The following is a 26,016-nucleotide window of genomic DNA, read 5'->3' as shown; positions in this document are numbered from 1 at the left end:
GCTACAAATTGCATCAGTTATTAGAGAATCAAACCAAAACAATAAATCATAGAATCTACAAAGAATTAATTGATCCCCCGGGGTGTAACGTAGATGATGGGTGCATGTCATCACTAGCGTAATGGTCAAGAGTCGATTCTCAGGAAACTGACGACCTGAGGTTTATCTCACTATGCGTCTAACGCTTATATACCTGTTGGTTGGTCCTAGAAAGATCGTACCGGTTCTACTGTATAAAAATTTTGTACAAGTGTCGAACCTTTCCTAAACAACTTATTGTGTTCTTTAGAAGTTAAATTAGGAATCGCAAATTGTTGTAATATGATTACGCTAACACAGTAATCTAATCTATAATTGCACCAATAAATGACAAGCATGTAATAAACGGTAATAAGAGTAAGGTTAAGAATTTGTGTATCTCCGGTTGAAGCGTCGGGCTTGCCGACTGTCTTTAGATAATTTATTGCCGCCCAAGGTGCAGAGGCTCTCCGGCAAAATCCTCCCAAGATCCGACAACTGCTCGCGTCGTCCGTAGGTGCACTCCAAGATGAACGCCGCACTCGGACTCAACCTCAGATCGTAGAAACCAAGCCTCAGAACTCAAACTCGGGAAGAAGAAAGGAGAAAGCAGAGAGCAGAGGAATGCTTTGCTTTGGAGTGAGTTGAGAAGGAAGTGAGGCAATGTATTTATACACTTGAAGCAGTGCACAGGAACCAAAGTGTACGTCGGTTCGAAGAAGTGCGTTGCTTCTGCTTTCTCACGCGGAGACCAGCCAGGTGCGTCTCTTCGCTTTCTCAGATGCGGACAGATACCATCAGGTGCGAACCAAACCGGACTCAGGTAGTCAAATCAGACTGGCAAAAACAAACCGGGCCGCCCGTAATCGCGAGGCCCACGAGCTGGGGATTTGCACCCCCCCTGCGCGCGATGTTCGCGTGCGTCGCGCCCGGTTTATGGATTTTCGGTTCCCCCTGAAACCACCTGATTTGGGCTCGGCCCGCGCATGCGTGTAGGTCCCCTTAATTTTGCTAAGCATGGATGGAAGGACTCCATATATAAAGCCTTCCAACCTTTCTTTTCTTAGCAATGTGGGACTAAAAGCTTACATTTATGCATTACCAAAAGCAAAGGGAATAATGTGAATTAAAACTCAACACAAACGAAACTTAACATTATTGATTCCAAATTTAACTTATCTGTTCTTAATGATTTAGACTTGGATCGCAAGCGGAACTTAACACTATTGATCCAAATCCACCTACGTTATAAATTCAATTAAATATTAATTTCTAAAATTGACTTCCAGGTTAAACATGGTGAGGCACTAGGCCTTCTTGGATATAGGAGCAACCACCACTTCCTAGACAAAGCTTTTTAAGGAAAGCTAATATTTAATTTTCTTATATAACTCTAGGTTTAACCAAAAGGAACAATCGAATCACAAATTCGAAAATCAAAAAGAAAACACAATCTCGAATTACAATTCGAAAAACTAGAATCTAATGTCTCTTGTGTTTGGAATTCATATAAAGAAAAATAACTAACATGATGCTAATGACCTCGAGATCTTCTGCCGTATTCCTCGCCTCGCCTTGGATGTCGTGTGGGCGACGATCCTCCAAGATGAACACCACCTAAAGAGTTTCTCCTTCTTCTCTATGTTTCGGCCACAACCACCATCAAGGAGCAAAAGAGAGCAAAGGGAAAAGAGAGGGAGAGAGGGCCGGCCACAAGAGGATCACCAACAAGAGAATAAGAATTGTTATTACATGAGGTCTCCTCTCCCGTTCTTTTATATTACTTGTCCAAGGCAAATAAGGAAAGACTTTTTACAAAAGTTAAAATCTTCCTCTTGTTTTTTCTTTTCCTTTTTTATTTTTCCTTTTCCTTTCTCTTGATTGATTCAATCATCAATCAATGATTTAATTGATTTTATTTGGTCAGCCCCTTGCTTGGGCACCAAGCAAGGGTGGTCGACCCCTTTAAGGAAGGAAAAATAATTTTTGTAAAAAATTTATAAGCTCTTATAAAATTTTACAAGCCCTATTCCAATTTCCTAAAGTGAGAGTTAAAAAATGAAAGTTTTAAAAATTAAAATCATGTTTTAAAATTTAAAACTTTTCTTCTAAAAATTTCCTTTTTAAACATGGTTACAAAAATAGAAAATTTCAAATTTAAAACTTCTCTTCCTTTTTCCTTAAAACCAAGAGGATGGTTAAAAAGGAAAGTTTTAAATCTTTTAAATTTTCTTTTAAATCATGTGGCCTAATTCAAATAAGGAAAGTTTTAAATTTTAAAATTTCTCTTTTAAAACTTGTAATTTTCTACAAAAAGAAGATTTTAAAAATTCAAAACACCCCTCCTTATTTGACATATAGTGGTCGGCCCCTCATTGCTTGGGCACCAAGCAAAGGGCCGACCCTCTTTGAGGAGATAGTGGCCGACCCTTGCTTGGTCACCAAGCATTGGGTCGACCCTCTTTTTGGACACCAAGATGGACTATTATGTGGATGGACTTGAGGCTTTAATGAGGCTACAACAGGGACTTAGAGGAGAAATTGGTTTTGACCTTCCGATGAGCTTGAGTATCCCGTGTTCGCCCCTAACGCACAACTCAAGTTCATCAATAATAACTCATTCCACTAGAGAGTTATTATTGCACTACTGCACCAATCCCAAATTACATTATGAGCTCCTTCTTATCATAAGTGTGTTAATCTCCCTGTGTTTAAGATAACGAATGTCCACTAATTAAGTAAGTTACTGACAACTCAATTGATATCTAGCTCCAAGAGTAGTACCACTCAACCTAATTGTCATGTCGGACTAAGTCCACCTGCATGGTTTAACATGACAATTCTTATGAGCTCCTCTTGGGGGCATTCTCAACCTAGATTACTAAGACACAGTTTTTTTCTATAATCAACAACACACACTATAAGTAATATCATTTCCCAACTTATCGGGCCTATTGATTTATCAAGTTAAATATCACCCTTTGATAAGTTAAAGAAATAAATACTAAATATATATGCTTGTTATTATATTAAGATTAAGAGCACACACTTCCATAATAACTAAGGTCTAGTTCTTTTATTAAGTCAGTATAAAAAGAACTTTACCTAAAATGGTCCTACTCAATACAGTTAGAGTGTACTAGTGTAATTTATTAGTCAAGATAAACTAATACTTAATTACACTACGACTATTCCAATGATTTGTTCCTTTCCATCTTAGTTGTGAGCAACTATTTATAATTTATAAAGAACTGATAACATGATCTTTTGTGTGTGACATCACACACCATGTTATCTACAATATAAATTAATTGAACAACTATACTTAACAAATAAAATGTAGACATTTGACCAATGTGATTCTTTTATTTCAAAAATAAATATATTATAAAAATTAAACTTTTAGTATATAATCTAATAATACCTATATTTATATTTATTTTTATCTATATTCATGGTCACTAGAAGATCGTTAAAGTAACAAATTAACCTTTTATTTTTTGTTTACAAAGAATTAATTGATGCTCTCTGTTTTTATACGTGTGTATGTCAACGATTTTAGGCATGTCAAATTATAAAATCGAGTGAATGAAAGTTTAGATTAATGCATGGGCAAATACAATCGTCTAATAAATAAAAAAATATAAATTTCATTAAAAAATTAATATAGCAAAGACAAATTTAGTTGTAAAAAGTTTTGAAAACTCCTACTTATATCAAGAAAATAATTTTATTCTAAATTCAACAAAGCTTACATCATAAACCTTTTAGTCAAATCAAGAATAGATTATCAATAAAATTGAAGAATAAGCATGAATTGCATGGACTATTATTTTCTACAAATTGTTTGATAAGAAAGCATAACTAATAAATAACATGAGAGAATAATGTATAGAGAGACAATAGATATGCCCAACTAAATTCAAGGATTTGCATGGACAATTACTAAGAAAGTTTCACTTATTTCCATTCTTGTAAATCAAATATTAACATTGATTACTATTTCCATTCTCTATTTGTATTTCTCCAAACCAAACACCCCCTGAGTTTAAAGATTTTAGGTTCAACTTAAAATAAAAAGGGGAATCCAATGGAACGATATCATCTAAAACAAAAAGGAGTTATACCATGTAAAAAAAACAATTGGACAACCTTCTATGGATCTATATTTGTCATTTATATAAGCGTCACAATTATGGAAGAGATCCATCGCAATTATGGAAGAGATCCAAAGGCTACCAATAATTTGGATACAACTAAAAATGATACTTGTTACGCAACATACTATCGCCCATTCGCAGCACGATGAGCGATCAAAGATTCAATTTGCAGAAAAGATCATTAGAACCATGAATCAATCAAGGAAACTTACACAAAGAAATAACTACTACAATTGCTAAATTGTTTATAATTAAGATCCTTTGAAACTATAGGTTACTAGCAAAATCAAAAGTCTAATAAGTGGCTGAAAATTGGTCTAGTGCTGAAAACTTGAGTCACTTGTTCACAACTTATTTTATCCAATTCAAAACAAAACATATATAGTGAGAAGAATATAAATGCTATCACAAAATAGAAATTAACACCCTTTATTTGCCCACTCCTCATGATTGTATAAATGTTGGGGATATTCTTCATTGTATATTCTCAGTTGTCCACGAATATTAGTCATAAAACTTTTAAGGCGCCATACTTGAATTATTATCATGGATGCTTAAAGCAATTGGAATTAAGATGTATTGTACCTTTATAGAAATTACTAAAGAATATTGAATCTTCATATGATGAAACAACACACCCATACTCTTTGCCTAGACCTGAAATGGGAAAAAAAAGAGAAAATAAGAGTATAAAACCGGCAACCAAAACAATCTAAATACTTGAATCCTTTCGAGGGATGATTGTCACATCAGCCATCCACATAAAATTTTTGCAGCATAAGAAAAGTAGGTCAGAATAATAGATAATTCGAACAATCTAAAAAAGAGAACAAAACAAATAGAAAAATTCACAAAAGTCAAAGATTACAACAAATAATGGTAGGTGAAGAACCATAAACATGAAAACTATGAGTGCATCGACAATTGAACGAAGAAGATAGACAATATGAGGCATGAAATCTTGTTGCAAAAGTAGGGAAGGTGAGAAGCTAACGAAACTCACTATTTGAGATAGGAGCAATATAAACAAAAGATAGTCATGGAAGCATTACCACAGTAGCAGGCAAAGGGAACAAGGAGCAATAGAAATGTGCAGCAACAAAGGTAAAACATAATGCACAAAGGCAGCCAACATAGAGAGAAGCCATAAAAACAAGATTTCTATGCAATAATGATGACTCCATCTGCATATGAATCACAACTATATCCATAGCAAACTAACCATAGTAGAGATACTACTAAGAATAACCTAAAAAAACAAAAAAATCACACTAAATTATATGCACAGAAACTAAGGAATGAACTCAAAAGGGAAAAAAAAAGGCATACAAAAGAAATTATATTGTGCCATCAACCCACATAGACATGCAAAAAATGAGCTAAAGGCAACTGCAGAAAGCCAGTGGGGAAGCACAAGGGAGGACATTTGTAAGATAGGTATCTAAAACAATCATGAACACCAAATAATAATACAAGCCATTGGATACCCTAGCTTCGATCCCATAATTGAGACTGTGTTAAGCAAGGGATATGCTAGTTTGTTCTCAAGGATAAAGTGTTTCTGCCCACATGGTCTGAAAGAGAGTTGACTTTGATTTCCCTTTCATGCATAAATGAATATCTACTGTTTTATTTGTTAGTCCCCCGAGTCCAGGTTTGCAAAATCCTTATTCCATTAAAATTTATATAGACTTATTCAAATAGTGGAAATATAATATACCAAACTTTCTAAAATAAGAAGAAAAAAAAAAACTAGTCAACCAATCTTGACAAGTCATAAAATATCAATTAAAAATTTACAGGGAGTGAAGTTCCCTCACGACGATGTTTTAATCATCTAAGTAGTAATCGCTAACTATAATATTCATCATACTTTTATAGATACAAGTAGTTTGGTAAATATCATCTTCAAAAATACATTCGATCAATTGCAAATCGACCGAAGCGAGTTGCGGCCAATGAAGAATCCCTTATATGAGTTCACTAGCAATGAAGTATTGTCGATCAGGCAGGCTCGGCTGACCATATCTCTCGGAGAAAAGCCGCTCAAGAGGACAAGGATGACGAATTTCATTGTGTTGGATGCTCCGTCCGCCTATAATGTCATACTGGGTTTGCTGGCATTGAATGAATTCAGACGGTCGTCTCTACCTTTCGCTAGAAGATCAAGTTCCCCTTTAAAAACTCGGTCGGTGAAGTGAAGGGCGATTAGTTGGCCTCTCGGCGATGCTACGTCGAGATGGTCAAGACTCGGTTGAAAGCCGCTTGGAAGGCCCAGCGACTTGAGGTAAATGCAATCATGGAGAAACCTCCCGCACCGGTGTATAATGAGAAGGAAGAAGTCCAAATTCATCCTGCCCGACTGGAGGCTACCCCTTTCATAGCCGCTGACCTAACTGCCGAAAAGAAGAAGGAGCCAGTCGCCTGTCTAAGGCAAAATCATGATGTGTTCACATGGACGACACATGAGCTCTCAAGCATCTCACCGACCATTGCACAGCATGAGTTACATGTCCGACTGAATGTCAGGCCAGTTAAATAAAAGAAAAGAGACTTCTGCTCGAAGCAAACTCAGATCATTCGAGCAAAAGTAGACAAACTACTGGAGGCTAGTTACATATGCGAGGTGCAATTCCCAAGCTGACTAGCTAATGTGGTGCTAGTCTTCAAGCCGAGAAATAAGTGATGGGTCTACATCGACTTTCAAAATTTAAACAAGGTCTGTCTAAAGGATTACTACCCACTGTCGTACATTGATTAGATGGTAGACTCGATGGTGGATTGTGAGCTAATCTGCATGCTGGATGCGTACTAGGGATACCACCAAGTGCCACTCGCCCAAGAAAATCAAGAGAAGGTCAGCTTTATAACGACCGACGGAACCTTCTGCCATAATGTGATGTTGTTCGGACTGAAAAAAGTAGAGCCACTTATCAGAGACTGATGAACAAGGTGTTCTGATGATAGATCGACAGAAACATGGAGGTATATGTCGATGATATTTTGATAAAATCCCCCAGAGCCATTGATCTCTGTGCAGATATTGAGAAGACTTGTTGAACACTTAAGAAGGTATATAATCAAAGCTCAATCCAAACAAGTACTTGCTCGGAGTAAGAAGTGGGTGTTTCCTCGGTTATATAGTGACCGAGTGGGGGATCGAAGAAAATCCTAATAAAGTAAAAGCACTTCAAGACATGCCGCCACCACGCAACCTGAAAGAAGCTCAATGGCTGATCGGGCGGATCACGACGTTATCTAGGTTCATCTCCAGATCCTCTGACTGAAGCCATCAATTCTTCAAGGTTCTACGCTGGGCTACAAAATTTTAATGGGACATTGAATGCGACAAAGCGTTGAAGGAGATCAAGACTTATATGTCTTCTTTACCCGTATTGGTGAAGCCCATCACTTGCGAGCCGCTCTGGATAAACTTGTCGTCAACAGAGCAAGCGGTTGGCTCAGAGATGGTGCAGCAAAAATGCACTGAACAACACTCGGTGTATTTTTTAAGTCATATATTGAAAAATGTTGAATGTCACTACACCTGTCTTGCGAAGCTGGCATACGGGCTGGTCCTAGCCGCTCGGAGGTTACACCCCTACTTTTTGTTGCATCCGATCATCGTGTTGACTAACAACACTCTAGGGCGAGTCCTCCTCAACCCGGAAGCATCCGTGCGACTGATTAAGTGGACTATATAATTGAGCGAATTCTGTTGGGGATCTTGTATGGCCGAGTAGAAGGGGGTTGAATAGTCAGTGCCTTCAAATCAATAGCTTTCTACACTTGTTAGTTTGCGCAGCGGAAATACAAAACTAATATAAATACAAAAAAAGCTAAAGACAAAGAAAAACAAGCAAACCGTTAACACAACGATTTACGTGGTTCAGAGATAAGGCTCCTACACCACAGCTGTCCTTGAGATAGATTATCCCTATCTGTCGGTGGATTAGTCCCCAGAAACTCCGGCTAGCATAATCCTCCTTGTCGGTGGAGAAAGCTCGCCACAACTCAATCAAGATCACACGGATTGCTAGGGCACTAGTTGACTACTAATTAGGGTTAACCACCACTAATTTCGTCAACTTTAACCAAGCTTCCAAGATTTAGTTATATAGGCCATGGGTTGAAAAACCCCGCATACCAGTCGATTGGTGAAAGTGTTAGTCGATTGCCCTCTATGGAGATTTGACTATTACAACCCAACGACTCGATACTGGTCGACTGGTGAAAGTACCAGTCGACTGCTCCACACTGGCCTAGCGAACAGAAACATTCTGTTCGCTCCAGTTAACTGATGAAACCACCAGTCGACTAGTACCCGAGTACAATCTCTCAGTGCTCGGACCCTCACCCTTACGACTCACTTGACTTTTCATTGCATCCTTGACCTCTTGCCTTCAAGTCTACTTCCTTTGGCTCTCGTCCCTCGGATGCATTCAAGCCCACGGCTTATCCCCAATGTCATCCTTCACGTATGCCTCGAAGTCGTTTCCCTCGACCCTTGGTCTTGCTGCCTTGTCTACGGTCCCTCGGATGCTCCATCCTTTACCGGGCCTGAAACCATCAAGTTAAGTCATATGTGTATCCTATAAACCTGAACACTCACATACACATATCTAATACAAGGGTGAACCTAACTTAAACTCTTTGCCCAAACACCAAAACACATGGTCGCACGAACCATTGAGATTGCTCCAATAATTTTTCCCTTTTTGATGTTTGACAATACGTTTAAGTTAGGGTAAAACATATTAGCAAATACACATGCTAAAACAAATGGACTTCTGTTGCCAAAGCTACACACTTGGACTTACACCGCCGCATGGACTTACGTTGCCAAGGCTACACACTTGGACTTACACCGCCGCATGGACTTACGTTGCCAAGGCTACACACTTGGACTTACACCGCCGCATGGACTTACGTCGCCAACGCTACACACTTGGACTTACACCACCGAATTGACTTATATTGCCAAGGATACACACTTGGACATACACTGCCGAATGGACTTACGTAGCCAAGGCTACATGTTTGGACTTACATCGCCGAATGGACTTACATTGCCAAGGCTACACACTTAGACTTACACCGCCGAATGGACTTACGTTGCCAAGGCTACACATTTGGACTTACATCGCCGAATCAAAAATATAAACATGCATTGGAACCTATCACAAGGCTCCCCCTACACCTATGCTCCCCATTAAGCTAGGAATTTTATTATAAGGCTATTTAAGAACCTATCACAAGGCCCCCCTACACCTATGCTCCCCATTGAGTTAGGAATTTCATGCAAGACTGGTATCAGTCGACTGTCAAAATCACCAGCAAGGCAAGGCAGTGGCGTGGACATACTTTTGATATCACCACATGAAGATCGAATGTAATTGTTCGTTGAACAACGAGGCAAAATATGAAGTGTTGATAGCCAATCTGTAAGCAGCAAGGTATGTGGGAGCTACGCGAGTGCTGCTCTACTCCAACTCTCAATTGGTAGTGCAACGACTCTCAAGGACTTTTGAAATAAATAATACCAAGCTAAAGCTATATGTGAAAGTATTTGAGAAATTGAAGATTGGATTTCAAAGGAACTCCTTACAACTTATAAATTCAGATTAATTGTTTATTTTTTTAAATTATAGTATTAAATATTACGATTGAGAATTTATGTAAAAGAACTTCTGACAACATTTGCATAGTCTCTTTCTCTTGTTATTCTCTAATATATTTGATTTTTTTTCTTTTAATTCACCGGTCTTTTTCATCCTTTATTTTAATTATTTTTGTGTTGTTTTTGTTATAATTTTCTTTTTATATATTTTTTATCTTTTACCTTTTTTTTAATGTTTTACCTAGTCCTCTATTTTTTACTTGTTCAGGTTTATTTTTAATTTCATTCTTATTTACTTTATCGTTTTTCTATCATTTGTCTTATTCTAATGTTTCTTTATTGGTATTTGTAATTTTTCTTCTCATGTTCCACTCATGTGCAGTGTATAACTTAAGTTTCGTTTTTAGTTAAAACATGAGCTATGCATTCCATCTACTTCTCATCTTTTTCCACAACGCCCTTTCATCTTTCAGTTTGTTGCTATATTGCTCTCTTCTCATCATTTGAAACTGTATTATTGTATGTCTGTTGCACACTTCTAAGTTTTTGTTTCTTCTAGTGTATTTTCAGATTCTAAATATCAAATGCATGCTAAAAATAAAGCTCACCTTACCATCAACATGTTGCATCTATCTTACTTTCCACTATGCTTGAATGTGATTTATTGATTCCTTATCTCTTAATCGTTTAGCCTATTGGCTTTTATTAGAGTTTTATTTATTTGCTCACTATATTGTTTAAGCTAGCAGTATATATACATGATCACATTAAATTGTTTTCAACATTACCTATTTTGCACTAAATTTGGTAATTGGGTCTTGATTCAACTTTATCTCGTGTTATAAAATTTGGATGGTTTGATGATGATAAATTCAGGGAGGCAAATGCAATTATGTATAATCATAAAAGTTTAAATAACAATCCACCGGTGAGAGTTTGTTATTTAGGCGGACAAGCTGGACAAGCTTTACATGGTCGTTCACATCCCTAGCGTTTTTCTTTCTTGCTCTTTTACTTTCCCTCCTATTTTTTTTTTTTTTTTCATATTCTTACAATTTAGTGTTTTTCTTTCTCCTTAACTTCACATTGTTGGCGGTATATCATGATCTTCTTAGTATAATGTCATAGTTAAATATACAAAATAAAAAAATATATATATTATAGTTTTTTACAATTTTTTCCCAAACCAACTAAAGATAAATAAAATATTATATTTATAAATTTTTTAATATCTGTCATCTGCCCTTTTCAGATGATAAAAACTGTTTATTTTTTGAGGTGATAGTTTTTGATCCATGAATACTTCTCATCTGACTATTAAGATAAATTTAAAAATATAAATAGTTTGTCATTTCACATTCAACCTTCCAAGATTGTGAGAAAATTAATTTGCATTGCGCTGTAATTAGAAATCAACTCGTAAATACCTAATTAATTATGAAAGCGTAGCGTTGCATCTTAATTAGTTGGATTTTTTTTTTATTGAACTTTACCAACACTTATTATTTGGTCGATTGTTGGAAAAATTAGATCAGAAGGAATTTTCATAATGATATTTTTAATGAATTGTAACTTCGTCTTTTGCTCAATAATTTTAGTGGTGAAATGTGACTCACAAATTTGTGGTAAAGAAACAAAAAAAAAAATCTATTTTGAATCAAATAACAGTGCACTCGCTTTATATTATTTTATAAAAAAATTTAAAAATATTAGACACCTTTACAATATAAAATAATGTGCATATTATAATGAAAGCTTTATGTTTATGGTACAGAATCATATATTAATATATGAGGAATGATTCTCGCAGCGAACTCAGTCAGCGAAAACTCATCGCGATTGAGTTGGCTGCTTGCGTGACAATGCCCATCTCAGCGAATCGGGGATAACACCCGTGCCTAACTTTTTCTCCTCCCCTTTCTCTTGCGCGAAGCCCGTCGCATCCTCTCCTGCCCTAACTCAGCTCCTCCTCCTTCCTCTTTCGCGAAGCTCCCGAGCCGCTTCTGAGTTCCCTTTCGAGAAGAGAGAAGCGAAGCCCGTCGCTTCCTCCCCTGCCCTAACTCAGTTCCTCCTCCTCCTTCCTCTTTCGCGAGCGTTTTTGAGTTCCCCTTCGAGAAGAGAGAAGCGAAGCCCGTCCCCTTCGCGCCCTAACTTCTTCGGCCACAGCCTCGCGTTCTCCTTCCTCTTACTCCTAGTGAGTTTTCTTTCTTTTTTTTCACAGTTCACGTTTTTGCTCCATTTGCATGCCCTAACTCCTCCTTCTTCTTCCCTCTCCCTTAGCACCAGCAGACAAGGAGCAATTTGAGTTTGAGCACCAACCAGCAAGTTATAGCACATCAAGTTTTGTGTGAAATCAGGCTTCGCTCTACTTTGTCGGTCGCAACTTTGGTAACCCACTTTTTTCTTTTCATCTCTGCACCTCTCCGATTCGATTTCAACAATCAATTTCGTGCTTGATTAAAAATTGACTGAGTTAAAGGGTATTTGATTTATACATCCGTTGATTGCTAGATTTCCAACCAAAATAGTCAACTATATACTCTTTTTTTGTTTATGCTCATAAATGAGATTTTTTGTTGAATTTTGTTTATGATTTTAATAAGTTAGTGTACTGTTTGCTTGAATTTTATTCATGCTCATAGTTGTATGCTTGCAAATTAGTCTACTGTTTACAAATTATATGAACTAGGTGAAGAATTAAATGTCTATATTTTTTTTTTTAGCTTTGTTTTGTTTTTCTCCACTTTGTTTCATGTTTTTTGATCCTGTCTATGTTTTCTATTTATTTTTGGCCCTGTATTTTTTAAATAAATGTAGGTGAAGAAAGTATCATGGAAGAAGGAAAAATTGATTCAAATGAGATAACGGATAACAATGACCATATGGATCAAGACTCATCTCCATCTAGTGTAAATGAAGTCAAGCTCCCTGAGATTGGAATGACTTTTTTATCTGAAGAAGTTCTTACTTTTTATAATTCCTATGCTCAGAATGTTGGTTTCGGTATTTGCAAATTAGGTGGTAGAAATGGAGATGATGGAAAGCAAAAATATTTCTCTATTAGATGTGCCAAAAATGGTAGAAAAGTATCTCAAGCAAAAAATGTTTTATACCCTCGACCTTCTACTAAGACGAATTGCAAAGCTAAGATTAATGTTGTTATTCACAATGATGGAAACTTTGTGATAACTAGTGTATGCCTTGATCATAATCATATCTTGAGCCCTGGAAAGTCACGACATTTTAGATGTAATAAAGTATTGGATTCAGCTACAAAAAGAAAATTAGAGTTAAATGATCAAGCTGGAATAACTTTAAGTAAAAGTTTTCAATCATTTGTAGTTGAGGCTGGAGGCTATGAGAATTTAGCATTTGATGAGAGAAAGTGTAGAAATTATATTTCAGAAGTTAGAAGGTTGAGGTTAGGGGATGGAGATGCTGAAGCTTTGAGTAATTATTTTTGTCGCATGCAAAGTAGGAACTCAAACTTTTTTTATGTGCTTGATTTAGATGGGGAATCTCGAATAAGAAATATTTTTTGGGCAGATGCAAGATGTAGGGCTGCATATATATGAATACTTTTCTGATGTCGTGACTTTTGATACAATATATTTGACTAATAGTTATGACATGCCATTTGCTCCATTTGTTGGGGTGAATCATCATGGTCAATCTATTTTGCTAGGATGTGGATTATTATCAAGTGAAGACTCAGCAACTTTCATATGGTTGTTCAAATCTTGGTTGTCATGTATGCTCGGACGTGCTCCAAAGGCTATAATCACAGACCAATGTTGCGCCATGGCAATTGCAATTGAAGAGGTATTTCCGAATTCGCATCATCGTCTGTGTCTTTGACATATCATGAAAATGTTGGTGCAATATCCCTCAGGTCAAGGTTGACCTGGGTAACCAAGCTGAGTCTTGGTTTGGGTTTAGATGTTTGACAATAAGATATTGATTGAAGAAGAGTCAAGTAGGTCAAGGTTGACTGGATACTTGACTGGGAAGTCCTAACTGGGATGTTAGGCAAAATGAAAGACCTAGTGAGTGAAGCCAGGCAGAAGAAAAGTCCTGGTGAGTGAAGCCAGGCAGAAGGAAGTCCTAGTGAGTGAAGCTAGGCAGATGGAAATCCTGGTGAGTGAAGCCAGGTGAAAGTCCTAGTGAGTGAAGCTAGGCAGATGGAAATCCTGGTGAGTGAAGCCAGGTGAAAGTCCTAGTGAGTGAAGCTAGGCAGATGGAAAATCCTAGTGAGTGAAGCTAGGTGAAAGTCCTGGTGAGTGAAGCCAGGTGAAAATCCTAGTGAGTGGATCGAGGATGATCGGAAGTCCTGGTGAGTGAAGCCAGGTCAAAGGATTGATCAGATACTTGGCATGAAAGAAAAGTCCAAGTAGGTCAAAGGGATTGACCGGATACTTGGCACAGAGAAAAGTCTAAGTGGGTCAAAGGGATTGACCGGACACTTGGTAAGGGAGTCCTAGCAGGTCAAGGGAGTGACTAGATGCTAGGCATGACATACCAACAGGTCAAGGTTGACCGGATGTTGGTTTGGGAGGTTTGGGACTTGGTTTTGGACAAAAATCAAGTGCTGGATCGATCAGTGGATCGATCCAGACCTGTCCCAGCGAACAGAGAGCCTCTGGATCGATCCGTGGATCGATCCAGAGGTCCCAATCGATCAGTGGATCGATTGGGACGCGGCTGCTTCGCGCGATAAGCGCTGGATCGATCCGTGGATCGATCCAGGCGTTTTCCCAGAGCACAGAGGCGCTCTGGATCGATCCGTGGATCGATCCAAAGCCTCCCCGATCGATTGGGAACATTCGAATCGATCGGGATCCGACCGTTGGCGTCGTTTATAGCTGCAGGCGTGTGATGGCTGCGGTATCTCTTCACGATTTCATCTCAGATCTTCGCCAGCTCCTCCACAGCGCTCTCAAAGATCAGATCGCCAGTTCTTGAAGGATCTTGGAAGCTTTCCAAGTCAAGAGGCGGATCAAAGGCAAGAAGAGAAGCTAGGGTTAGGGTTTTCTGTACTCATTGTAAGCTTTGCGCTTGTATTTTGTTTCTCTTTCCTTTCTTCTTGTACGGAGAGTCTTGTAGGGCTTCTCCGCCCTCGGTAGTTACCGAAAAGGAGTGTTTTCATAGTGGAGGGTGCGTGCGTGGTGTGGATCCTTGGACTAATCACCTCTTGTGAGGTGGATACCAAGTAAACCAACCGTGTTAGCGTTGTTGTATTTGTTTCCGTATTTTCCGCTGCACATCTTTGAAGGAACAAGCAACGCCGAGCACCGAGCGAACGCGACGAGCTATTCACCCCCCCCCCCCCTCTAGCTACTTTTGGTCCTAACAAGTGGTATCAGAGCAAGGCCGCTCTTCACCGGAATCATCGCCGGAAGGGTCAAGCATAACAAGAAAAGCTAGAGGGTGAAGAAGTTGGAGCAAATTCTTCAAGTTCAAGACTTTATCAAGCTCAACTTCAAGATGCAATTCCAAGATGGGCTTGGATTTGACACAAGGGTGGCTCCACCATACACTTCTACGAGTTTCGATTCTTGGAAATCAAGAATCGAAAATTTTCTTATGATGGAGATAGAGCAATGGTTTGCTCTAATGGAAGGCTTCAAGGCTCCAAGAAATTCAAAGGGCAAAGTTCTAAAGAAAAGCAAATGGAGCCCGGAACAAGTCCAAAGGTGCGAGGCAAATGACAAAGTGACCAAGCTTTTGGTCAATTTATTGCCAAGCAACATCTTGGAACAAATTGGAGAGTTTGAAGATGCCAAGGAGCTTTGGAGCAAATTGGCAAGAATTCATGAGATCCCCTCCACTGTATCAAATCAAGGAGAATCCAAAGAGGGCGACTCATTGGATCAAGACCAAGAGGAGGACTCCGAGGTTGAGAGATGCTCAACCTCCGAAGAAGAGGAAATCCAAGAAGCTTCATCCTCAAGGGAATGCAACGAAGGGAACAAGGAGGGAGCATACTCCTTGTTTCATATTCAAGATGATGAAGCCTCCACCTCTAGGATTGAGAGGGAGCAATCCTTGGTGACACCGGATCAAGAAGAAGGAGAAGCTTCTACATCCGGGTCAAGAGAAGAAGAGGAGGAAGAAGCTTCTACCTCCATAAGTCAAGAAAAATCAAATGGAGGAGAATCAAGGTCCTATCAAAAGGAAGTTTCTACCTCTGGATCCAAAGAAAAAGATGCCACCCCTACAAGCAAAGGTATAAATATTTCAATTAATAATAAAAATCATATTATATGCTTTGAATGTAGGGAACATGGGCACTACAAGAGCAAGTGCCCTAAATTGGCCAAGAAGAAGGGCCAAATGGCAAAAAAGGGCAAGGAGAAGCTCAAGGAGACCACCCCCGGGACAAAGAAGAGCAAGGAGCACATTGTGTGCTTCTTGTGTCAACAAAAAGGGCATTACCGAAGTCAATGCCCCAAGGGGAAGAAGATGGTCAAGGCTCAAGGAGGCACTAGTCAAGGGGGAGCCTCCAAGGTAAAAAGGAAGGTAACTTTCATTGAGCCTATTCCCTTGCAAAATGGTAAAAAGGATGCTAGGTCAAATTTTTATCATTTTAATGCGATTTACCATAAGAATAGGAAGCATGAGGGCTTTAAGGAAAAGCATGTGGCCCTACATGCCAAAACTACTATCCCTAAGGCTAGGAATGTAGGTAAAAAACTAGGCGATAACTCTAAGGATGTAAGATACAAGCCTAGAAACAAAAATGCTCTTGAACTTAATGGAAAACCAAAAACTAAGGACTTAGTGATGGAAAATCAAGTCTTGAGGTCAAGACTTGATAAAATTGAAAAGACCCTAAAAAGGATGGAAAATATCCTATTAGGGTAAAATGAGCATAACCTAGGTCTAGGGGTACAAAAGCCATCCAATGGCCATAGAGGTTTGGGATACAAGCCAAAGGCTAAGAAGGATGTGCCCTCTTACCATAGAGTTCCATATAGTTATGGAACAAACCCTAGGTCTAGTGGTCAAGCCAAAAATACTAAGGAAGTCATCCCTAAGAGTATTTTTGCAATAAATGTGACTAAGGCTTCTAAGAAGTCTAAGAAAGTTACAAACAAGGTCACAAGAGAGGCTATCCCTAGAGTTGACCTAGAAAGTGTGACCAAGGCTTCTAAGAAGCTCAACAAGGTCACTAGGAAGGTATCTAGGGAAGTTATCCCTAGTGAGTACCTAGAGCATCCAAGGAGCACCAATAGGTGTTGGGTTCCTAGGAGCATCTTCTCTACCCCATAGATGGGTTAGAGAGTGTCAACTCCGATTAGAAGGGTAGTTAACCCAACTTTGAGGAAATTGACACTCAAGGAGCATTTTCAAGGTTTTAGTTAACCTTTGAAAATGAAATGGAATTATTGATTACTCCTTGAAAGAGTAAAATGTGCCTAATGGTGGAAGAATTGATTTTAATCTTAAATGACACATATTGGGAAATTCATAAGAACTATCAAGTTGGGATTTTGGTATGTTTTTAGGCAATTTAAGGCAATCCGGGCCTTAATTTAAAAGTGCTACTCTTGAGGAAAAATGGAATATGCCAACATTTGAGGACATGTTTATTTTCAATTGGCATACATTAAATCAAGGAAATTAGAAATGCCAAATTTAGGCTTTGGCATTCTCTTGAAGCACTTTAGGGCAATCTAGGTTTAAGTTGTAAGTTTAGCTAAGACTTTAAGGATACTTAGATAGTTAATCTAGGTATATTTTATTTATGCTAAATCTTGCCATGATTGTTTGCCCATAATATGCCATGACATCATGTCTAGTTTTGCATTCATGTTTTATTATGAAAAATCCAAAAAAAATACCATGTCATGACATTCATACATCATGTAGAAATAGGATATTTTCTTTTGAAAATTATTTTCTTTTGATGTATGCCATAACATAATCATGCATTAAGTTTAATTCCTTGTAATTAAGGACAGATGGCATTTAACGACACTTATTGACAAGTGACATCCTAGGTGGATGTCTAACATTTCTAAAATGCCTAGATAAATATGCATGATCCCTAGAATAGGGCAAAACCAAATTTTACATCTCACAAAGACCTCTAAGATGACTTGTATGTGTTTTGTCCACAATAGATATAAGTGAGATGTTAGGATGATGAACAAAGCTCAAGATGTTGATTTAGTGCATTCCTTTGAGTTTTAAATTCATCAAAACACATAGTTATGTGTTTTCCCATCATTGGGAAAGCTAATGTACAAGTCATGTGCATTAAGCCCAAGGAATGTGATGGGATATTGGTTTTGAAAATGTTTTAAAATGTTTTTGGAAAACCTTGGTGAAGGCTATCTTTTGATAGTAATCACCATTGAATAGTTAGACACAAACTTGAAGAAAAACACTAAAGTTTTTGCAAGTTTTCAAGTTTGTGTCAATCTTTGAAAATATGATGTATTTTCATAGAAAGCTATTTTTCCATGATTAAGTATGCCTAAATAATGTCTACACGAAATTTCATAATTTTGGATTTTGTAGAATTTTCTAGGGTTTCAAGTTGACCGAAATGGAATTTCAGCAACTATCGGAGCTCGATCGATCCATGGATCGATTGGAGTTCTTGAATCGATCCATGGATCGATTCAACGGCAATTCGCGAGCAGAAGCTCGCTGGATCGATCATCCGATCGATTCGGTAGTCTGAATCGATCGGTGGATCGATTCAGAAGGTTCAATCGATTGGAACCCAACTCCAATCGATCCAAGTTGATGATTGGGGAAGGCTTGATTTCAGCATCTTTGAACCTCTTTGAGTCTAGGTAACCATTCCAAACCCTTAAATACATTTGTATACATACAAAGGGTGTTTTCATATTGAAAACAAGGATGGATTGGTTAACGAAGACTAAGTAGAAGTTTAGGTTGAGGTTGTTTCAAATTTTGAATATTTGAACCTCAAAACTTCTAAATTTGGGTTTCCTAATGTTTTAGGGATTCCAAGTCATTGTTGGTGCAATGACAGAAGTTACCACCATGTCTTTAGGGGGAGGGACTCTTTAAAGACATGAAAATTATTTTTCATGAACCTTGGAAGGTGGTTAACCTTCTGTTGTGAACTTGCTCAAGGTTGAGCATTTAAACTTGAAATGGGGAGAAATGGGGAGTGGATATCCTCATTATTTCAAGTGGACACTTAATGTTGGTTGCTACTCGGAAAACCTATAGGTTCCACTGTACAAAAATTTTGTACAAAGGTCTGAACCTTTTCCTAGCTACCATGTGTTCTTTTAAATTAAATTTTGGATCGCCTGCGGAACTTAACACGTTTGATCCAAAACTTAATCTATTTGTTCTTTTAGGTTTTGACTTGGATCTCCTGCGGAACTTAACACGTTCGACCCAAGTCTCCTTAAGTTATTAATTCCATTAAATATTAATTTCCATAAAAGGTTCCCAGTACTGACGTGGCGAGGCACATGGCCTTCTTGGATATGGGAGCAACCACCACCGACTAGACAAAACCTTTAATAGAAAGCTAATATTTAATTTCCTAAAATAACTTTAGGTTAACCAAAGAGAACAATCAAATCACAAGGAAAAGAAAGAAACAAAAGAACACAACTTCGAAAAAACATATTCGAAATACTAGAACGTAAGCCTCTTGTATTTGGTATTATTTCCATAAATAACTAGCATGATGCGGAAATAGAAATTACTAGTTATACCTTGTAGAAAAAACCTCTTGATCTTCTACCGTATTCCTCTTCTAACCTCGGACGTTGTGTGGGCAACGATCTTCCAAGATGAGAAACCACCAACCACCTTCTTCTCCTCCAAGCAAGGTTCGCCACAAAAGAAAAGCTTTACCAAGGAGAAAACCAAAATACTAACCAAGCTCCAAGAGATGCTAGCTTTCTCCTTCTTCTTCTTCTTCTCCGAGTAGTATCCGGCCACCACAAGAACTCCAAGGGAGAGGGAGAGGTTCGGCCACCACAAGAGGAAGAGAAGGAGATGATGGCCGGCCACACCAAGGAACAAAAGAGGGAGAGGAATAATAGATGTTGTGTCTTGTGAAGGCACCCTCACCCCTTCTTTTATATTCCTTGGCCTAGGTAAATTAGGAAATTTAATTACAATAAATTTTCCTTAATTTCCTTGACATGATTTAATTGAGAAAAATAAAATAATATTTCCCCAATTAAACAATGATGGCCGGCCAAATCAATAGGAAGCAAATTGGACAAGTTTCAATCAACAATTAAAACTTTCCTTATTTGTTTCCGGAAATTTTAAAAAATAAAATTTCTCTTTAAAATCTCTTTATGGTTAATAAAAGGAAATATCTAAAATTTTTGATTTTATTAACATGTGAATAATTTTAAAGAGAAAATAAAACATCTCTCCAATCTACAAATAAGGAAAGAGATCTAATCTCTTTCTTTAATCTTTTGTAAATCTTTTACAAGAGAGATATTTTAATTTTAATTCTCTTTTAAATTAAATCTTCCACATAATAATAAACATTAAAATTAAATTTTCTTTTTAATTAATTATGGCCGGCCCTACTAGCTTGGGTTCAAGCTAGGGCCGGCCACCTTAAACCCAAGCTTAGGCCGGCCCTAGCTTGGTTCCCAAGCTAGCTTGGCCGGCCCCCTTTAGGTGGGTATAGAAGGTGGGTATATGTGGGTATAGTACTCTATAAATAAGAGGCTACGATAGGGACCGAGAGGAGGAATTGGTTTTGGTCTCCCGATAAAATTAAGCATCCCATGTTCGCCCCGAACACACAACTTAATTTTATCAATGATAATTCATTCCACTAGAGAACTATCATTGAACTACCGCACCAATCCCAAATTACATTTTTGGGCTCCTTCTTATTATGAGTGTGTTAGTCTCCCTGTGTTTAAGATATCGAATGTCCACTAATTAAGTGAGTTACTGACAACTCATTTAATTAATATCTAAGTCCAAGAGTAGTACCACTCAACCTTATTATCATGTCGGACTAAGTCCACCTGCAGGGTTTAACATGACAATCCTTATGAGCTCCTCTTGGGGACATTCTCAACCTAGTATCTCTAGGACACAGTTTCCTTCTATAATCAACAACACACACTATGAGTGATACTATTTCCCAACTTATCGGGCTTATTGATTCACCGAACTAAATCTCACCCATTGATAAATTAAAGAAATAAATATCAAATATATGTGCTTGTTATTATATTAGGATTAAGAGCACACACTTCCATAATAACTGAGGTCTTTGTTCCTTTATAAAGTCAGTATAAAAGGAACGACCTCAAATGGTCCTACTTAATACACTCTGAGTGTACTAGTGTAATTATATAGTCAAGATAAACTAATACCTAATTACACTACGACCTTCTAATGGTTTGTTCCTTTCCATTCTGGTCGTGAGCTACTGTTTATAATTTATAAGGTACTGATAACATCATCTTCTGTATGTGACACCACATACTATGTTATCTACAATATAAATTAAATGAACAACTACAAACAAATGTAGATAATTAGACCAAATGTGATTCTTTATTCATAATGAATGTTTACAAAGCTTAGGCTTTCAGTATACACTCCAACACTCAAGTGGTAGATAATGCTCAAGGTTGGGTAGTTGTCTACATTGAGGGAGAAGTTAAGGATAAATGAAGGGTATGAGACCTTCATTATCGTGTTGATCACAACGAGTGATGTTGTGAACAACGATGAGCAACTCTGCAGGGGGAGAGTCTTCAACAAATGGATTTGTTGAAGTGTGCCCAGAATTGGAGCATAGGTTGATGTGTGTCCAACGATGGGTTGATGTGTGCCAATAGGGGGAGAATGTATGATTAAGTTTAGGCTTTCATTACCTATAGGAAGGTCATAGGGGGAGAATGAAAGGACTCATGAAAGGGAGTAAGTTAGGCTTTCATTACCTAGAGGGAGTTTGCCCTCTTAGGGGGAGAATGAAGAGCTTAATTTATGCTTTCATTACCTAGTGGCATGGAGAAGGAGGCTATGGGATTAGCCTAACTTACATATGGGATTGTAAGTGTTATTGTGGTATTGTCAAACATCAAAAAGGGGGAGATTGTTGGTGCAATATCCCTCAGGTCAAGGTTGACCTGGGTAACCAAGTTGAGTCTTGGTTTGGGTTTAGATGTTTGACAATAAGATATTGATTGAAGAAGAGTCAAGTAGGTCAAGGTTGACTGGATACTTGACTGGGAAGTCCTAACTGGGATGTTAGGCAAAATGAAAGACCTAGTGAGTGAAGCCAGGCAGAAGAAAAGTCCTGGTGAGTGAAGCCAGGCAGAAGGAAGTCCTAGTGAGTGAAGCTAGGCAGATGGAAATCCTGGTGAGTGAAGCCAGGTGAAAGTCCTAGTGAGTGAAGCTAGGCAGATGGAAATCCTGGTGAGTGAAGCCAGGTGAAAGTCCTAGTGAGTGAAGCTAGGCAGATGGAAAATCCTAGTGAGTGAAGCTAGGTGAAAGTCCTGGTGAGTGAAGCCAGGCAAGGGAAAATCTAGATGGATCAAGGAAATCCTGGTGAGTGAAGCCAGGTGAAAGTCCTAGTGAGTGAAGCTAGGCAGATGGAAAACCCTAGTGAGTGAAGCTAGGTGAAAGTCCTGGTGAGTGAAGCCAGGCAAGGGAAAATCTAGATGGATCAAGGAAATCCGGGCGAGTGAAGCCAGGTGAAAGTCCTAGTGAGTGAAGCTAGGCAGATGGAAAACCCTAGTGAGTGAAGCTAGGTGAAAGTCCTGGTGAGTGAAGCCAGGCAAGGGAAAATCCAGATGGATCAAGGATGATCGGACATCTGGTGCTGGGAAGTCCAAGTATGTCAAAGGATTGACTGGATACTTGGCATGAAAGAAAAGTCCAAGTAGGTCAAAGGGATTGACCGGATACTTGGCACAGAGAAAAGTCCAAGTGGGTCAAAGGGATTGACCGAACACTTGGTAAGGGAGTCCTAGCAGGTCAAGGGAGTGACTAGATGCTAGGCATGACATACCAACAGGTCAAGGTTGACCGGATGTTGATTTGGGAGGTTTGAGACTTAGTTTTGGACAAATATCAAGTGCTGGATCGATCAGTGGATCGATCCAGGCTCTGGATCGATCAGTGGATCGATCCAGACCTGTCCCAGCGAACAGAGAGCCTCTGGATCGATCCGTGGATCGATCCAGAGGTCCCAATCGATCAGTGGATCGATTGGGACGCGGCTGCTTCACGCGATAAGCGCTGGATCGATCCGTGGATCGATCCAGGCGTTTTCCCAGAGCACAGAGGCGCTCTGGATCGATCCAAAGCCTCCCCGATCGATTGGGAACATTCGAATCGATCGGGATCCGACCGTTGGCGTCGTTTATAGCTGCAGGCGTGTGATGGCTGCGGTATCTCTTCATGATTTCATCTCAGATCTTCGCCAGCTCCTCCACAGCGCTCTCAAAGATCAGATCGCCAGTTCTTGAAGGATCTTGGAAGCTTTCCAAGTCAAGAGGCGGATCAAAGGCAAGAAGAGAAGCTAGGGTTAGGGTTTTCTGTACTCATTGTAAGCTTTGCGCTTGTATTTTGTTTCCCTTTCCTTTCTTCTTGTACGGAGAGTCTTGTAGGGCTTCTCCGCCCTCGGTAGTTACCGAAAAGGAGTGTTTTCATAGTGGAGGGTGCGTGCGTGGTGTGGATCCTTGGACTAGTCACCTCTTGTGAGGTGGATACCAAGTAAACCAACCGTGTTAGCGTTGTTGTATTTGTTTCTGTATTTTCCGCTGCACATCTTTGAAGGAACAAGCAACGCCGAGCACCGAGCGAACGCGACGAGCTATTCACCCCCCCCCCCTCTAGCTACTTTTGGTCCTAACAGAAAAAACTTCCAGCAAAATTAGGTGGTCATGCTCAATACAAAACGATAAAGAAACAATTGAAGAACATTGTTTATAACTCACTTACAATTGATGAGTGTGATGAAAATTGGTTGAAAATGATTGAGGAGTTTAGTTTGGAGAACAATGATTGGTTGAAATATTTGCATAAAGAACGGAATAGATGGATACCTGTATATGTTAAAGATAAGTTTTGGGCAAGTATGTCCACATCTCAAAGAAGTGAAAGTATGAATGCATTTTTTGATAACTACATTCATTCTAAAACATCCTTGAAGCAATTTGTTGAGCAGTATGATAGTGCTTTGAAGAAGAAGATTGAGAATGAAAAACATATGGATTTTGTTTCTTTTAATTCTATAATGCCAGTTATTCTTGGTCATCCTATTGAAAGACAATTTCAAAATGCTTACACAAACAACTTATTTAAGTTGTTCCAAGATGAAATTAGGGGGTTGATGTTTTGCAATGCCTCTTTGTTGAAAGAAGAAGGGACAACTTTAGTATTTGAAGTAGTAGAAACTATGTTGGGAAAGAATGGAGAACCTGTAAGAGAAGTTTCCTTTAGGGTACATTACACGGAGTTACATTGCCAATTGAAGTGTGTGTGCCGTCTATTTGAGTTTCGGGGAATTTTATGTAGGCATGTGATCAATGTGTTGATAAGAATGAAGGTGATTGAGGTTCCTATGAATTATATTATGGACCGATGGCGCAAAGATATTAAGCGTGGTTATCAAAGTATTAGTAACATCTATGATGATTATGGTTGTGATGAAGAAAGACATCGGTATAATATTCTCACTCCATTGATATAAGAGGTTCAACAACTTGGCACAAAAAATGACAACAGTTGTTCAGTTTTGGTGGAAATGTTGAAAGACACGAAGGAAAAAATTGATTGCTATTGATTTTGAGCATTCAAGGGCTGAACAATTGAAAGAAGTATCTACATCCGGTGCAAAAGCGATACATTCTCCATTAAAAGTAAGATCTCGAGGTCGTCCACCTACAAAGAGGAAACAATCTAAGGTTGAACAAATTATGAAGAAATCAATTGCAAAGGCCCGAAAGAAGGTAAATGATACATATAATAGATACCTAAAATAATTGTGTGGTCTTGTTTTAGCTAGTTAAATTTTTTTTTCTATGATATATGATGGGTTGAAATCACTGCAGGGAGTTGCTGGTTCTGAAGCTTGTTCTGAAACTATTGTATGACCTGCTGTTCTGAAATCACTGCAGGGAGTTGATTGGTGGCTGATTGCTTGTAGTCTAAGTCAATATCAATTTGCATATTTTGGTTTCTGTTTTCCTTTTGCATAATTGCTATCCTATTAGCCGACTCTTTCAATTTGCAGCTTGCTGTCCTGAGTAAAATTCTGCCGGAGCTTCTATGATATATGAGGGTTGAACCTGCTGCAGGGAGTTACTGGGTCTGAAGCTTTTTCTGAAGTTGTTGTCTGACCTGCATATGTAACTGGAGCCTAGTTCATTGTTGTTTTTTTGGTGATCCTGTCCGAACGCTGAATCAACGGACGCTGGGCACGTGGAGCTCTCCGCGTCGCTGACGTAGATCCCCTACTGGGCGTACGGACCTCCGGCGAACTTGCACAGAAGTCGGGCCGGGAAGGGGTTCCCGGCGGCGACCCTTCGACGCTCAAGTCAGGCAAGCAAGTAATGAAAAAAGTGGCTCCAAAGGTGTCTCACGCGTACCTCCGGCGAAGTATAAGGCTCTTTATATAGAGCGGTGAAAGAGCTCCTGCACGTCCACCGAGGCGCATACGTGTCCGCAGCCCATACCTCGGTATGTGTCTGTCAGAAAGCTTACCTGACGCCATACTGCTACAGTCCAAGTATGTCTTCGATGGGACAACAGAACACCTCGTTGTCAGACTTGGAGTATGGCCTAGCCATAGGACTTGACAGCTGTCATAAGATGTTCTGGTCCTCCTCTACCGACCACAGGCCGGGGCGTCCGTCCGCCCGGCGGGACGGGGCGTCCGTCCGCCCGGCGGGACGGGGCGTCCGTCCGGCTGGCATTCTTCTTACGCTTGGCCGGACGACACTTACTTCACGTCCGACCTTCTCTCTCCATCGGCATGCTGGGGAGATCTTCGGTAAGATGTTATGTAGGGACTACTAGCAGTATGTTACATTGCCTTTGGACGATCATGACGTCCGCTCGGCCCTTCGTTACTGTTCAATCGAGCGTCGGAACCCCGATCCCTGTCAGGGCGTCTTTTTATTATCGGATGTTCATCGGTCGGCCGGTCGGGAGGCCGACTCATCCTTCTCTGGTCGGTCGGTCGGTCTGCCCTTCTCTCATGAGTCCGGTCGGCTC

The 26,016-nt window shown here is 39.2% G+C and overlaps 1 long non-coding RNA gene across 1 annotated transcript; it reads left to right on the top strand.

Moving 5' to 3' along the window:
- Nucleotides 1–11,908: 11,908 nt before the first annotated feature.
- LOC122000062 lies at nt 11,909–25,063 on the top strand. Its single transcript, XR_006116915.1, has 3 exons — nt 11,909–11,992; nt 12,079–12,186; nt 25,034–25,063. It is a non-coding gene; the product is annotated as an uncharacterized LOC122000062 (long non-coding RNA).
- Nucleotides 25,064–26,016: the final 953 nt, after the last annotated feature.

This window comes from Zingiber officinale, chromosome 7A (genome assembly GCF_018446385.1).
Source record: "Zingiber officinale cultivar Zhangliang chromosome 7A, Zo_v1.1, whole genome shotgun sequence".
NCBI classification, from domain to species: domain Eukaryota; kingdom Viridiplantae; phylum Streptophyta; class Magnoliopsida; order Zingiberales; family Zingiberaceae; genus Zingiber; species Zingiber officinale.
Note: the sequence above shows the minus strand (reverse complement) of the source record. Positions and strands in the feature narration are given on the sequence as shown.